Genomic DNA, 15,963 nt, shown 5'->3' on the forward strand with positions numbered 1-15,963 from the left:
TTGCTGTCACTATTGGGAAATTTCTGCTTAGTTCTAGCTTGCTTCTCTCTTTGGTTAGTTTCCAAACATTGTTCTTGTTTTTGCCTTTTGATGCTTTGGAAATGTGTGTATATATATGGCTGTGATGTGGTAGGGTGGGAAAGGAGAATGAGATCAATAGTCCTGTGTTAGCTTAGTAATTGCAGAGGATATACCATATTTTTTCGGAGTATAAGACACACTGGAGTATAAGACACACCAAGGTTTTGAAGAGGTGAATTAAAAAAAAAGTTTTTGCACTCTTCAAACCTCCCAAAAATGGCCCATTTTTTGTGAAAACAGGCCCATTTTTTGTCCAAAAAAAGGGCATGAATAGCCTTTAGGAGGCTTATAGAGTGCTCCTGGGTGCTGGTGGGGGGGGGGGGGGCAAAAACTGAGCAACAAATGGCCCATTTTTTGCTCATTTCTGCCCTCCACAGCACCCAGGAGTTCTCTGAAAGCTTCCTAAAGGCTATACACGGCCATTTTGGTGAAGGGGGTAGGGTTTGGGGAGGCAAAAAAATGCTGTATTCAGTGTATAAGATGCACCCAGATTTTCAGCCCCTTTTTGAAGGAAAAAGGTGCGTCTTATACTCAAAAAATATGGTACTTATCCATAGAAAATTATAGTGTGCTATAATTTTACTGAAGAGAAAAGTACAAATAAATAATATTGCTGCATTTGTCAAGTCTGGGGAACAGTAGATAATAAATCCAAAAGTAAAGGTCACATAACATGGAATAAGCAGTACTTCCTTCCTTCCACCCTTCATTTGCTGGTCAGGAAACCTCAATTTGTAAACATACAGGATTAACTTTTTAATTAGCAGGTTTGAAAATTTAGAGACAGTGATTATGTGTGAGAAAGACAGAGAGAGAATGTGCATGAATGTGCACTTTAAATTCTACACTGAGGTTGTAGCGTCCATTTGTCAGGCTATAAGGGAGTGTCAAATTCAAGGCCACCAGGGGGCTTAAATCCAGTCCATGGGGCCAGCCTGTAAATATCAAAGGACTGGTGCCTGTCCTGTCCCAAATGGGATGTGTGTGGCCTCTCGGTGGCTCATTTTTGGCCTCCCTGGCATCCTGCAGCACTCTGTCGGCCAAAAATGGGGCATACCGCACCCCATTTTGACTGGCAGGGTGTTGCAGGAGGCATCCATCCAATCTCTTCTCCTTCCCTCCCTCACTGTCCTGCAGAGGAGAACTACAGTGTTGATCCAGTCCTCAAAGAAATCCACTTTGACACCCCTGGTCTACACATTTCCAGATTCATTATTTTATTTGAGCTTTCCTCTTTTTAATCAGCTCATGTATGTATATGAAAATGCCAATAGCACTCAAACTTAGCAATAGCACTTAGATTTATATACCACTGGATCACAGTGCTTTACAGCCCTGTCTAAGCAGTTTACAGAGTCAGCCCCCAACAATCCCCCACAATCTGGGTCTTCATTTTACCAACCTCAGAAGGATGGAAGGCTCAGTCAACCTTAAACCTGGTGAGATTTGAGCTGCCAAATTGCAAGCAACCGACAGTCAGCAGACTTACTCAGCAGTACTGCATTCTAACCTGTTGTGACCCAGCAGGTGTTGTTGCAGCTGCTACCAGACTCCGACAGTGAGGGGCCCTCTGAGTCGGCTCTGGAGGATGTGGAGGACCCTGGACAGGGTTCCAACTCCGAGCAGGGCGCAGAGAGGCTGGTTGGCCACCAGGAGGCACCTGAGCCTTGGACCAGTGGGGAGGAGACAAGGGAGAATGAGCCAGAGGCCAGCAGTGAGTTGTTCCTGGATGCACGCCATCGAAGAGCTACTAGGTGTCAGGAACAATTACACAATTACAGGAGGTGATTGTACTTAGCTGGTGGTCATTAGGCTCCTCTCCAGACTATAAAAAGCTACTTGTGCACACGGCCCTCTTTGCAGAAGTCAATGCAGGATTAAATGTCGGAGGACAGTACTGGGAGCTTGGCAGGCTGGATTGCTGCCAAGCCTTATCTGTGTTTATTGCTGCCTGAGTTTGTCTGAGTTGCTGCCAAGGTCCTTATCTATTTGTTCTGCTTGGCTTTCAGCCACCGAGGTCTTGGTGTCTTGCTATTAAAGTACATTCCAGTTAAGCTTGTCTCGGCATTCATTACTGGATGGAGGAGGGGGTCAGAACACTAACCAATGCACCACCTCGGCTCTCGATGACATGGAATAATACTGAAAATTTCAAAAGTTTTCCAGGAGCATTCAGATAGAAATGGACAAAGCACATTTGTTCCCCCTCCCCAAAAAAAAGAAAAAAAACTTTTATATACTGTATTTATAAAGATATAATATCTGCTGTGAACTCCATGGGGTATCAGGAAGGGCAAATGGCCAGTAAATGCTCAGCTCCATCCAGGTGCCCTGACTCTACCCCAAATACAGAGTCATAAAAAAGGATACAAACACACACACACACACACACACACACACACACACACACACAGAGTATAAAAACATACAGGGATTATTTTAAAAGTGGAAAAGTCATATCAAGCAATGAATCTAAAAAGGTAGGCTGAGAACAACAGGATTCGTCCACATTTGCACAATTGATGCCTCCTGTTAACATGCAATATTGATATTTTCTTGATAAAGGTACTAAATAGGAAATTATCTACTCAAATACTTCTTATCTGGATTACCTGTGGTGTTCTAGAAGCTGCTGGCTAGATTACCATCACTAAAGGACATGGAAGGTGCTTTTTTGAAAATGTAACTGGACATTCTTTGTATTTCCTTGAAAACATTTTCCTTCTCATCCAAGAAGCTTCTTCAGTTCTCAAAACTGAAGAAGGTTCTTGGATGAGATGTGAAATTTCTTCAAGGAAAAATAAAGAAAGTCCAGTTGCATTCTGAAAAAAAAATGTCTTTGAAACAACGATGACTTGGATGACTGAAAGTATCCATAGACATTAAAGGATATGGTTAATCTTCTTTTGTATGTAGGTAGAATAATCTTTATCAGGTATGTGTCAGGGTTCCAAGTAACAGACCCAACGAAATCAAAATTGAGGCCCAGAGTTTCCTCAAAGTAAGAATTTATTAGGAATGCCATATTGGCACAGCTGGTGAAAACCTGACTCTGAAGGACCTGAGGTTTTCCCCACCCAAATCAAAACCCCTGGTCACCCATTCATCACATAATCCAATCAGGTCACAGTCCTTCAGCTATCTTTGGTCCACACCAGTGGTGGGATTCAACTAATTTACCAACCAGTTCTCTGCCCTAATGTCCAGCTGGGTAGGCGGGGGCTCGGTAGTCATGTGGTCATGTGGGCATGGCCAAGTCAATGTTACTCAGGTCGATGGGCACTTCGCCTTAGTTGTTACAATGGTAATAAGGGTTAACTGGAGAGGCAGTTTCTGTAAGCAGGGCAATAAAGATTAGGCTAGAAACAACACCAGAAGGTTTCCTTCCTGCCTTCCTTACAGGATTAGCCCTGTAAAGTGGGAAAAAACAAAAGATTTCTTCCAACAACCGGTTCTCGGAACTGCTTAGAAAGTTACCAACCGGTTGTCCCAAATAGGTGTGAACTGGCTGAATCCCACAACTGCTCTACACCTTCCAAAGACCTGGTGGGGATGTCCATGAGAAGAAATGTTATTTTGACTACAATTTCTCCACCCCACAGTTATCTCTCTATCCCACCACACGTTCCCACAGCTGCAATCAGCCTTGCTGTGTTAGCCCTGAAGATTTCCAAAATGGTTTCAGGACTGACAGTATGTTTATGATATGATAAGTGACCAAAGAACAGAAAAGGCAGATTAAAATTCATCTTTGGTATCCATTTCTGTCCTTCAGAACGTGGTTAATCTGGAGAGTCGTAGTATGAAGATAGAAAAATCTTCATCAGATATGTCTGTGATATGATATGTGACCAAAAGAACAGAATAGGCAGATTAAATTTAAAATTAATCTTTGGGTTTAATTTCTGTTTTTCAGACACAAAATATACTTGAACAAATAAGCTGTAGATGCAATATAAGGAAATTAGAAAAAACAAGTGAACAAATAGCACAAATAGTTGCATTAAATAGCATAAAATATAACACGCTTTCACTTAAGCCTAAGGCTATCTCTGAATTGCAAAAACTTTCATAAGACTGAGATTTTTTCATAAACTTTATTTGCAAAGGTAATCATCTTGCTTATTGCATGGAATTGTCAGTGATGCTCAGTAAACAATTTGTAGATATTATTTCCTCTTCACTAGCTGTTCTCTTTTATTTAGTTCAGGCCGTAATACAATAATGTAACATTTAGGTAAAAAAATGCAAGCCAATAACCCTGCACTGGAGCCAAAAATGGAGAAGATTTCCACAGCTACCATATGTTTGCCCTTGGTGCTCAGATAGGCTGGGAAAAAAGACAACCATACACTGCAGAAGATCAGCATGCTGAAGGTGATGAACTTGGCTTCGTTAAAGGTGTCAGGCAAGTTCCTTGCTAGGTAGGCCACCAAGAAACTGACTAGGGCAAGAATGTTCATGAAGCCCAAAACACAGTAAAACATGTAAGTTGACCCTTCATTACATTCTAGTACAATTTCTTTATGCAGGGAATACAGGTCAAAATCTGGAAATGGGGCAGAAGTTGACAGCCAAATGACACAAAGAGAAGCTTGAAGGAAGGAGCAAGAAAAGACAATAGAAATAGCCAATCTGTTTCCTACCCATTTCCTTATTCCAGATCCTGGCTTGGTGGCCATGAAAGCAAGAACTACAATGATAGTTTTGGCCAGCACACAAGAAATTGCTACTGAAAATATGAAGCTAAAAGCAACTTGTCGAAAGAGACATGTCAATATGGTAGGCCGACCAATGAAAAGGAAAGCAGAAAGGAAGGAGAAGAGAAGAGAGGTGAGGAGGAGGTAGGAGAGGTTCTGGTTGTTGGCTTTCACAATCGGTGTGTCATTGTGCTTAATGAATGTAGCAAGGACAAGTACTGTCATGAAAGCAAAGGAGAATGCAAACACCAAAGAGGTAATTCCTAAAGGTTCTTGATAAGACAGGAAGGTGATCTCTTTGATAATGCATGCATTTTGATGGACATTTGTATATTGTTCTCCTGGACATGGGACACAGTCATCTGCATCTGAAAAAGAAGATACTACATTGTTTATATTGCTACAACTACAAGCAAAATTATAGACCTGAATGTCTGTTAGAATGGATAGGAAAAAAGAGATTTTCTTCTGCAACCTCAACTCTGATCCCTTGTAAACTCAATTAAAACTTAATCTGCATCATACTGTGAGCAGAAATGGTATTCTATTTTCTTTAGTACCGGTTCAATAGCGTGAATGTGTATGTTTGGACATACACAGAAGGTCCTTCCCTTAGAGTCATATTTATATATATGACATCAGGTGGGTGGGAGGAGCCGTGTGCTGCTGCCACTACCAGTTCTCCCAAACTGGTGCGAACTGACTTCATCCTACTTCTGTGAGCTGTGAAAATCTTAACTTTCAAGCAAAATGGGAGGAAAGGAATCTTGAATAACAAAGGCAGAAATAGACCAATCAACACATTAGTTTTAATCAATCAAATTCTATTGACCCATGTCTTACCCACTTGTGCTGAAATCTTTCCTTCTGCACATGGAAGGCAGTCGTAGCAACAGAACAGTTTCCCTTCTTTTATGGTTTTTCTATAACCTGAAAGGCAGTGATCATTGCACACAGAAAAGGGCTGAACCTGAAAGGAGACCAGAGAAAAGGAAAATGATATTGCACATGATTCATTCATTCTTGTGTATCCTGCTCAGAGTACAAGATATTTATTCAGGATTATTGTTCAATTAAAGAACAATAATTGTGTAATTATTGTGTAACATGGAGGCTCAGTGGCTAAGACAATCAGAGCTTATCAATCAGAAAGGTCGGCCTTTTGGCAGTTCAAATCCCTAGTACCACAAGTGAGCCCCCTTTACTTGTCCCAGCTTCTGCCAACTTAGCAGTTCAAAATCATGCAAAAATGCAAGTACTTTTTGGCATAGCTTACTCTGGCAAACTATGGAACAGTGTCCTTCAAAGTGGTCAGTAGAGACCTCCAAAGGTTTATGAGACTTTCCATTGTTGTAATCCTAGTTAAGTACTATTCATTACATTTATACAATAAACTTCTGGAGTTTGAAGAGCAATCTAACACTTCATGAAGTGAAGCTGTATAATTGAAGAATTTGGGGACTTCTGCTATAGAATACAGTAGTGGTGAAATTCATTTTTTTCACCACCTGTTCTGTGGGCATGGCTTAGTGGGCATGGTGGAGGAAAGATACTGCAAAATCTCCATTCCTTCCCCATTCCTGGGGGAAGGATATTGCAAAATCTTCATTCCCACCCTACTCTTGGGCCAGCCAGAGGTGGTGTTTGCTGAACTACTCAAAATTTACACTACCAGTTCTCTAGAACCTGTCAGAACCTTCTGAATTTCATCCCTTCAACGTGATCTTGGAAGCTTTGTTTTTAAAGTTGTTTTTGTAGGGATGGTCACACAAAAGGTGGATCCAGCCTACCTGATTAAAACTGGCAGGCCAAACAAGGTCCTTCTCCTGGATGGTGAATTTAATTTCTTCTGAAGTATGTACATCTAAACTTCCAACTTTGATTCTAAGGAGGGACTGGTTTGCCAAGGTGATCCAGTTGATTAGATCAAATCCTGACACCAATTGGCCACGTTCATCAAAGGAAACAGGCTCCCCAGCATTATTGTTAAATGAGACGGTCCTCAGAAAATGATGCAACTCAATGACAAAAGTGAGAAAGGTTTTATATAAATGATTAGAGAAGGAACTTAGGGGACATTTGGAAAAGAGACACTCCCCCCCAAAATACTGATTAATTATTGCTTTCTATTGCAGTATTCATTTAAGAATAGTTAATCCACTGTCCTGGACATGATGCAGAGCATCCGGGAGTACATGAGTACGATGTCATCTAAAGAGGAGCTGCTGAAGGAATGCTGAGGGAATGCCTGAAGCAGCAGCAGACATGACAGGAAAATCAATCAGAGCAAGTGCCATGGCAATAGAAGACTCTCCAAGATATCTGGTCTCAGCAGATATCTGAGGTGTCAAACATTGGGAAATCCTATTAGTAGCTAGAAAGGGCTGATTGTAGCAGCACAAGAGCCATAGAAGCAGGGATCTGCCACACTATATAGGATCCAAGGTACAGACTATGCAGACAGTCTGTACCTTGGAGAAGATCCAACACATAGTAGTAGGAGTGTAAGATACAGGCAGGAACAGCGTGCACTGAATAGCATTTTTACAAGAACATCTGCATAGAATAAGGGCTAGTTCACACAGAAGATCCCATAGAAGCTCATGGAGAATAAGAAAACTAAGATTTTATGGGACTTCCAGTTTCAGAGAGATGGACTGGTAGTAGCCAATGAAATAGACATCATGGTAGTAGATAACAACCAGAAGATAGATGTGGTAATAGATGTAGCAATGCCAAGTGACATAAGAAAGAATGACTATGAGAAGGTGGGTGTGAAAAAAGAACTGCAGAATATATGGAAACTAAAGGCCAAAATCATAATTTGAGTTGTGAACTGGGAAAGTGGCTCCTAAAAATCCCAGGAATTACATCAGAATTGTCTACCCAAAAGGATGAGGTGCCAGAAACAGCTGAGATGTTGCACAATCCCTCAAACTCCCAGACGTCTGGTAAGTAGATGAGAGGAAAGATATAATTGATATGGATGAGAATAGAATTTACATTATGCGTGCATTGGATATGTAGATACATACAGATATATGCTGAAAATGATACCTGCCGTGATCCTTGATGTAGATGACTCAGTTGACTTTTATCTAGCAAAACTTTGTGTTTTCTTTTGAATGAATATAGAGCATCCAATGCATGTGCCACAGTATAAACGGCATTGTAGAGGGTGTAACTGTGGTTATTTATGTGGATGTCAAAAATTGATGAAGGAACAGTCTCTATCTTCTCTTCTCCAGTGCATATGTCATCAAAATTCTTCTCTCCACTGGAGTTGGGGAACACACATTGAAACACATCTTCCCAAAAATCCTTGAAAAATCCATCTTCTTGACTGGTGGCCAGATTCCTTTCCCTAACAAAATCCTGAAATCCAACCAAGTCCCCTAAGTGAACCACAATGGATATAGCACCATGAATGAAGTGTAGAGGGAAGTTCCTTTGCATAGAAGTGGAAGTGAAATCCATCTGAGCTATCATAATCCAGACTTTCTCATCTATTGATGGAACTCGATAAGAGAACAACAATCTCATAGTCAGCATAAATTCAGCTTGTACAACCACAGCAGACGCCATGCTTCCCATGACAGTGTCATATAGTTCATTTCCATCCTCTAATATTTCAGAGTACTCACTCGTGTACGTCTTCTTGGGGTAACTTATAATAAAGTCAAAGCAGATTCTTTTCTGGGAAAACATTGAGATCACTGTTGGTATAATCCCATCTCCATCATCAAAGTTCAGAGAAATCATCCCAACCCATATCCACCCAAAATGTAAAAATAATTGAAGAATCCCCCTGTATTGAAGCATATCATTAGGGGACATCCATAGGAAAACATCTCCATGATTATTGATAGGTGCAGAACCATAGATTAGCTGAAGGAAAAAAATCAATTGAAAGCTGTTACTGCAATAAGCATGCCAAATTTAGTGATAAAATTGTTGAATTGTTAAAGACAGCTTAAAAGAAGCAAACTTTTGATCAGCTGTTATATTCAGCAGTACACATAGAAAATTTGCTGGCAATTTTTTCTCCTCGAAATTCTTGATGCCACATCCCCAAATAAGTTATTGCTTTTGTCATTGAGCAACAGTTATTAAAATGAACATGGAAGATATATTAATTACTGTTATCCACCATGTCTTGACTACCTCACTGAGCTAATACTTAGCATACAACTCTGTCCAAGTGAGGAATTGAATTATATTGCAAGTTAAACAAGGAAGAGTTTTGCAAGCAACCACAATTCTCCATTTTTATTGCTGCAGAACTTTAACAACTTCAGATTTGAAAGAAAGTCGTACTTAGCAGACACATCTTACAGCACACTCTGTAACATTCTCTGTTCCACTTGAGCTGCCTATATTTGATCCCAATTATACTTCTAGTTTCTAATGCTTTCCCTAGTCATTGGGTTCACTGAACCTTTTGATATACTATATATTTTTGTGTACTATATATGAGAAACATAAACAGAAGCTGACCAAAACTCTATTAATTTGTCAAGTGTTGACTATTTAAGGTTCTTGTTTTATTTGATGACAATCACTGTGAAAATTTCAATTTTATTTTCTCTTTGAATATCTTAAGTACCCAATGAATTATTTATTGGCTGAGATTATAATCTCAACTTTTCTAATGTTCTGTTTTGGAAGAAAGGAAGGAAGGAAAGAAGGAAGGAGGGAGGGAAGGAGGGAGGGAGGAAAGTACATATAAGATTAAATATATATGGATGTAGGGAAAGAAGGGGCATCTACACCTGTTGAATCTTGTAGTTGCACAGAATATTTGCCATATCTAGAGCGATCTTTGTATAAGGTCCTCCAATGACAGCTACTTCATTGTTCTGGCCATCACACTTGTAATTGGGGGTGAATTTGTCCTTTGTTGAAAGAAGTTCCAGTGCACCACGATAGGTCCAGCTTCTGATGAAGTTGCTGTTGTAAATTTGGAAGCCCAAGGTGATGTTGGGTAGGAGGTGAAGGTTTTCATTGATTTCCTTCAAAGCAAATTCCAAAGCCAGAATATGTTGATAGTTTTGTGTCAAATACCTGTAAGATGATGATATTAACTCTCTAGTCTCTGTCAGAATGAAGCATGCATTGTTTTCCCACGACAATTGCTCTGGCATTTTAATTTTCTGGAACAGTATGATTGTAACACTTTATTTTTAATCTGACGTCAAGTGATGAAGTCCAGATCTTACATATCAGCTATGAAGCATACAGTTCATGCTCCTTAGATGTCATTTCATTTGGAAAGTAAAGTCTTTTTTCTCAGAAGCATCTGAGGAAATAGACTGTGATTTTGGAAATTTTAGACTGTATTGAATTTCTTCACATTTAGCTTGCCAGAGTACTTTCTGTAAGAATTGGCTAATTGATTGATTGGTGGCAAAAGAATATTAGAAAGTTAAAGGAAAATTAAAGTATAGGATTAGCAACCTTGACAAATGAAAAGAAGCAAAGATAAATCATGCCAAGTCAAATAGCCTTTAGATGGCATCGGTTTTACCGGTAATGCAAGTAAAAATTTTGAAACCTACATTTCCAGCACAACAATATCACATTAATAAGAAAACAATAGAATAACAGTTGGATGGGACTTTGGAGGTCTTCTCATTCAATCCCTTGCTCAAGGAGAAAACCTATACCATTTCATACAAATGGTTATCCAACCTCTTCTTTAGAATCTCAAATGTTGGAGCACCCACAACTTCTGGAGACAAATCATTCCACTGATTAACTGTTCGAACTGTCAGGAAATTTCTTCTTAGTTCTCATTTTGTTCTCTCTTTCATTCTTTTCTATCTGTTGCTTCTTCTCCTGCCTTCAGGTGCTTTGGAAAATAGGTTGACTCCTCCTTCTCTGGGGCAGCCCCCTAATTATAAATTGTGGCCCAAGAAATGCATTGACAAAAGTTTAACAACCAGACAACCTATAGAGTCAGGATATTCAGAGCAAGAGCAGTTCATTTAATGAATGTAATAAATTAAAAAGGCTTACAAAGGGAATCCAGGGTTTTCATGTGAGGGTGGGATTTCAAAGGAGAGTGGTTCAGAAAGCATATAGATTTGGAAGGTTATGACACCCAGGTTCAACTGTCCTGCCTTTAAATATCTGGGAATGGGAAGAGGTTCACTGACCAGACATCGACCAACAGCAAAGCTGTACATCATCTGAGACTGCAAAAGAACGAATAGTGGAATCTTAGTCATCATGCCAGGAGATTTCTTCCTCATCTATTTTTATCTGTAATTTAAATGTCCATTAGCAGCCTCTCTCCTAGAGTACAGAATATCAGGAAAAGATTGGATGAAAATTGGGCTTTCTGACTTTCTGCTGTAGCAGCTCTTCAAGATATAGGAAAGATTCTTTGTGTCATTTAGTTCTTGCCAGTAGCATCTGGAATTCCACTGAGAATACAGAGAAGAGTTTGATAATAATAGTATTATAACAGGATAGGTTGGGGCAGGATAGGATAAAAGGGTATTTCAATTAATTTCCAATTCCAAGCGGCATTTAGCTTGGCCCCAAAACAATTACAGATTATCAGGAGGTATTTGTTACTGAGAACAGTAAAATATGCAAAATGAAAACAAATCATAATACATAAAGAAAAACTCTCAAGATTCATTTCAACTAATGGACCGGAAATGGGTAGAATGTCAAACCAGGATCACCCCTCCAAAGTCTTTTTCAACCCCATTCCCAGATTTCTTCTTTAGATCTGCCACTACTTTGCTCTTCCACAATCACCACCACTACCCCTATGCTGCTTGTTTCTACTGTCCCTGTTTTGAATCAAAAATGTAATCATACTTCCTTTCAAAGCCTTTTCTCAGTTAAAGATCCAAAGGATGTCATTTGCCATTTGGATGGTATCCTTTGCATCAGTGAATGCAAACAATGGTGCATGCCATTGCACTTTTCCACCAAAATGTTTCAATCTCTCCTCCATTTATTCTAAAACAAAATTGGATATGTCCACATATCAAAATGCTTTCTACCCACAATCCTTTCCATGATAAGTAGAATAAGGGTGCCCATATTTCTATATATAAGAGTACCCATACTTTTCTTCATATTGACTTTGATTCTTTCTCTCTCTCTTACTCTCTCTTTCTTTCTCACTTTCATTCATTCATTCTTTCTTCATTGAACATTTCTCTCCATCCCCACCTCTTAGAAGGTCTTGAAAAACTTAATAACTACAAAACCATGTTTGGATAGGAAACAACTTCAGCCAGTAAAATAAATAGGAACAATGGAGAATTTCTGAATTATAGCTATTATCTTGTCTTTGCATGTCAAGTAAGTGTTGATTTTTGAGAACTGCCAGTCTTAGCCCTGCAGCTCTATTGGTAAAATTTCAGAAACATATCACCATTGATTGCTTCCTAAGGCTGAGAGAGAAAGTGATTAGCCCAAGGTCATCCAGCTGACTATGATTGCAAAACCAGAACTCATGGTTACTTGGTGCCCTAACTGCTGCACAAAACTGCTGCACTATTAAATTTTAGTCCATTAAGCAAATCAAGGGGTAGATTACATTTGAATGCTTCACTGTAACAGATTAATAAGGAATTAGGTATCTCACTATGCTGAGTAAAATGTCTAAAACTATAATATACCATATTATCCTTGAGCTGAGATAATTGCTTTCTTATGCAGTTGCTTTAGAATGAGTAGTTTGTTGCATTGATGGTGATTTTAGAACTAAATCAATACAATACAATACAATACAATACAATACAATACAATACAATACAATACAATAGCAGAGTTGGAAGGGACCTTGGAGGTCTTCTAGTCCAATCCCCAGCCTAGGCAGGAAAACTTACACCATTTCAGACAAATGGCTATCCAACATCTTCTTAAAGACTTCCAGTGTTGGGGCATTCGCAACTTCTGGAGACAAGCTGTTCCACTGATTAATTGTTCTAACTGTCAGGAAATTTCTCCTCAGTTCTAAGTTGCTTCTCTCCCTGATTAGTTTCCACCCATTGCTTCTTGTTCTACCCTCAGGTGCCTTGGAGAATAGTTTGACTCCCTCTTCTTTGTGGCAACCCTTGAGATATTGGAAGACTGCTATCATGTCTCCCCTAGTCCTTCTTTTCATTAAACTACACATACCCAGTTCCTGCAACCATTCTTCATATGTTTTAGTCTCCAGTCCCCTAATCATCTTTGTTGCTCTTCTCTGCACTCTTTCTAGAGTCTCAACATCTTTTCTACATCGTGGTGACCAAAACTGAATGCAATATTCCAAGTGTGACCTTACCAAGGCATTACAGAATGGTATTAACACTTCATGTGATCTTGATTTTCTCCTTCTGTTTATGCAGCCTAAAACTGTGTTGGCTTTTTTGGCAGCTGCTGCACACTGCTGGCTCATATTTAAATGGTTATCCACTAGGACTCCAATAAATCAATCCTCATTTTATCTCTGCTACTTACCTAGAAAACTAGGTAAGAGCAAAAGGCTATATAGGTTCTCAATGACCACTCATTCAGCAAAAATACTGGATGAGTGGCAGGGGTGGGTTTCTCGCCCCGTTCCAACCGGTTTGGTTGGAACGAGGCCGGCGGCGTCCTCGCGCACGCACACGGCATCCTCGCGCATGCACGCAGTGTCCTTGCGCACGCATGTGGCACTAGCATCTAGCATGCGTACTAGCATCTGCGCGATGCTCCAGCTGCTCCTGGAGGATCGCGCAGGTGCTGTATGCGTTCTGCGCATGCGTGGAAGCGCAGAATTCGTAAAAATCGGGTAAGGAGCGGGCGCGGGTATGCGGGCGCGCGCGGGCGCGGGGGGGGGGTTCGCCGTTCCCGGAAGTTTCTTACCAACCGGATTGCAGGGACAGGTGCAAACCGGTCGAAACCCACCCCTGATGAGTGGTAAATTTGACCAGACCACAAACAGTCATTGACAACCCAGAAGCTGACCTGGCTGTGACCGTTTTCTTTTTTTGTAGTTTTCTTTTTCTAATGGATTTCTTTTCACATGGTTTCAGGCTTGACACAGCTTGGAGCTAAAGGATGGTAGAGATAGATGGGGTTTTGTAGCCAAAACAAAATAGTTCTCTCACGAGTTAAGGCAGAGGTGGGTTCCCACCTATTCTATCCTCCATCTTGGTTTTCTGTTCTGCACATACACAGAACAAACTTCATTGAAAAAAATGTAAAATTTCCCCCTTTTTAATTTTGTGCACATGCACAGACCATTTTAAGTGCAAATGCCCTGACCACCCGGTCCACCCAGTCACTCCTCACCTCCCGGGTGGCTTCCCTGCCTAAGTTGCCTTGCCTGCATAAACTGCCACATTCTACCTGCCCTGCGCCCCAACTGAGCTGCCTCCTCCTGCTTAAAGTAAGTCTTGCTACCCCAAGCCCTGGATGTTGCTGTGCTCTCCTCACCGGGCTCGCAACCTTCCTTTCCCCAGCCCCTTCCAGGATTCCCATGGACCACATTATGGCTCCCAGTAGGCTTTAGGCAGGCCTGCTAGGCAAAAATATGGTGTGATGTTTGTTTGTTTGTTTGTTTATTGGATTTATATGCCGCCCTTTTCCCAAAGGACTCGGGATGTATACAACATTTAAAAAATCACATATTACAAAAGTTAAAAAGGAAATTAAATAAAGTATCCAAAAACAAACCCAATTAATATTAACAATACAATTTTAAAAATTAGATTAAAATTAACAATTAAATTAATCATTTATTTTATTCTGTTCAGGCCAGGCCAGCTTGCTGGAAAAGTCAACATTTAGGGAGAGTCGGAAGGACCGGAGGTCAAGGATTATATGAAGCTCCGGGGGCAGTTCATTCCAGAGGGAAGGCACTCCCACAGAGAAGGCTCTCCTCCTGGGAGTCGCTAGCTGACACTGTCTGGCCGACGGCACCCTGAGGAGGCCAACTCTGTGGGATCACACTGGGTGGTGGGAGGATACTGGTGGCAGTAGGTGGTCTCGCAGATATCCTGGGCCTAAGCCATGGAGTGCTTTAAAATATGTTGAATCGCACCCAGAAGACAACCGGCAACCAGTGCAGGCCGCCTAAAAGGGGTGCAATATGGGGGCACCTAGGTAACCCCATGATAAACCATGCAGTGGCATTCTGGACCAGTTGAAGCCTTCGGGTGCTCTTCAAGTCCCATGTAGAGAGTGTTACAGTAGTCCAGGTGAGAAAGGACGAGGGCATGAGTGACTGTGCGCAGAGCATCCCAATCCAGGAAGGGGCGCAACTGACGTACCAGGTGAACCTGGTAAAAGGCCCCCTTGGTCACGGCCATCAGATGTTCTTCAAAACTAAGCCTCGTATCCAGAAGGACTCCCAGATTGCGGCCCCTCTCTGAGGGGGCTACAATTTCTCCCCCTATTGTCAAAGATGGACAAGATGCGCAAATTGGGATGTTGGAAACCACAGCCACTCAGTCTTGGAGGGATTGAGCTTGAGCCTGTTCCTCCCCATCCAGATCCGCACAGCCTCCAGGCATCGGGACATCACATCGAGGGCATCGTTTGGGTGGCTTGGGGTAGAGATGAAAAGTTGGGTATCATCAGCATATTGATGATACCGTACCCCAAAACCATGGATGATCTCACCCAGCTGTTTCATATATATGTTGAACTGGAGGGGAGAGAGAACTGACCCCACAAGTGTCGCGCCTTGGGGTCGATCCCTGTCCCCCAGTCAACACAAACTGTGACCGATCCAACAGGTAGGAGGAGAACCACTGTAAAACGGTGGCCCCCACTCCCAACCCCCCCGAGTCGTCGCAGTAGGATACCATGGTCGATGGTATCAAAAGCCGCTGAGAGGTCTAATAGGACAGGACAGAGGAGCAGCCCCTGTCCCGGGCCCGCCAGACCTCATCAACCAACAAAACCAATGGCGTCTCCATGCTGTACCCGGGCCTGAAACCCGAATGAAACGGATCCAGGTAGGCAGCTTCATCCAGGTACAGGGGAAGCTGACATACTACCGCACTCTCGACAACCTTTAGTGCAAAGCGAAAGTTGGAGACCGGATTCTAGTTGGCTAAAGAAGCTCGGTCCAGGGAAGGCTTCTTAAAGAGGGGCCTCACCATTGCCTCCTTCAAGGCAGTGGGAAAGAACCCCTCTCTCAATGAAGCATTGGTAATCGCCTGGAGTGTGAGGATGGGTG

Source organism: Thamnophis elegans, chromosome Z (genome assembly GCF_009769535.1).
Source record: "Thamnophis elegans isolate rThaEle1 chromosome Z, rThaEle1.pri, whole genome shotgun sequence".
Taxonomy (NCBI): domain Eukaryota; kingdom Metazoa; phylum Chordata; class Lepidosauria; order Squamata; family Colubridae; genus Thamnophis; species Thamnophis elegans.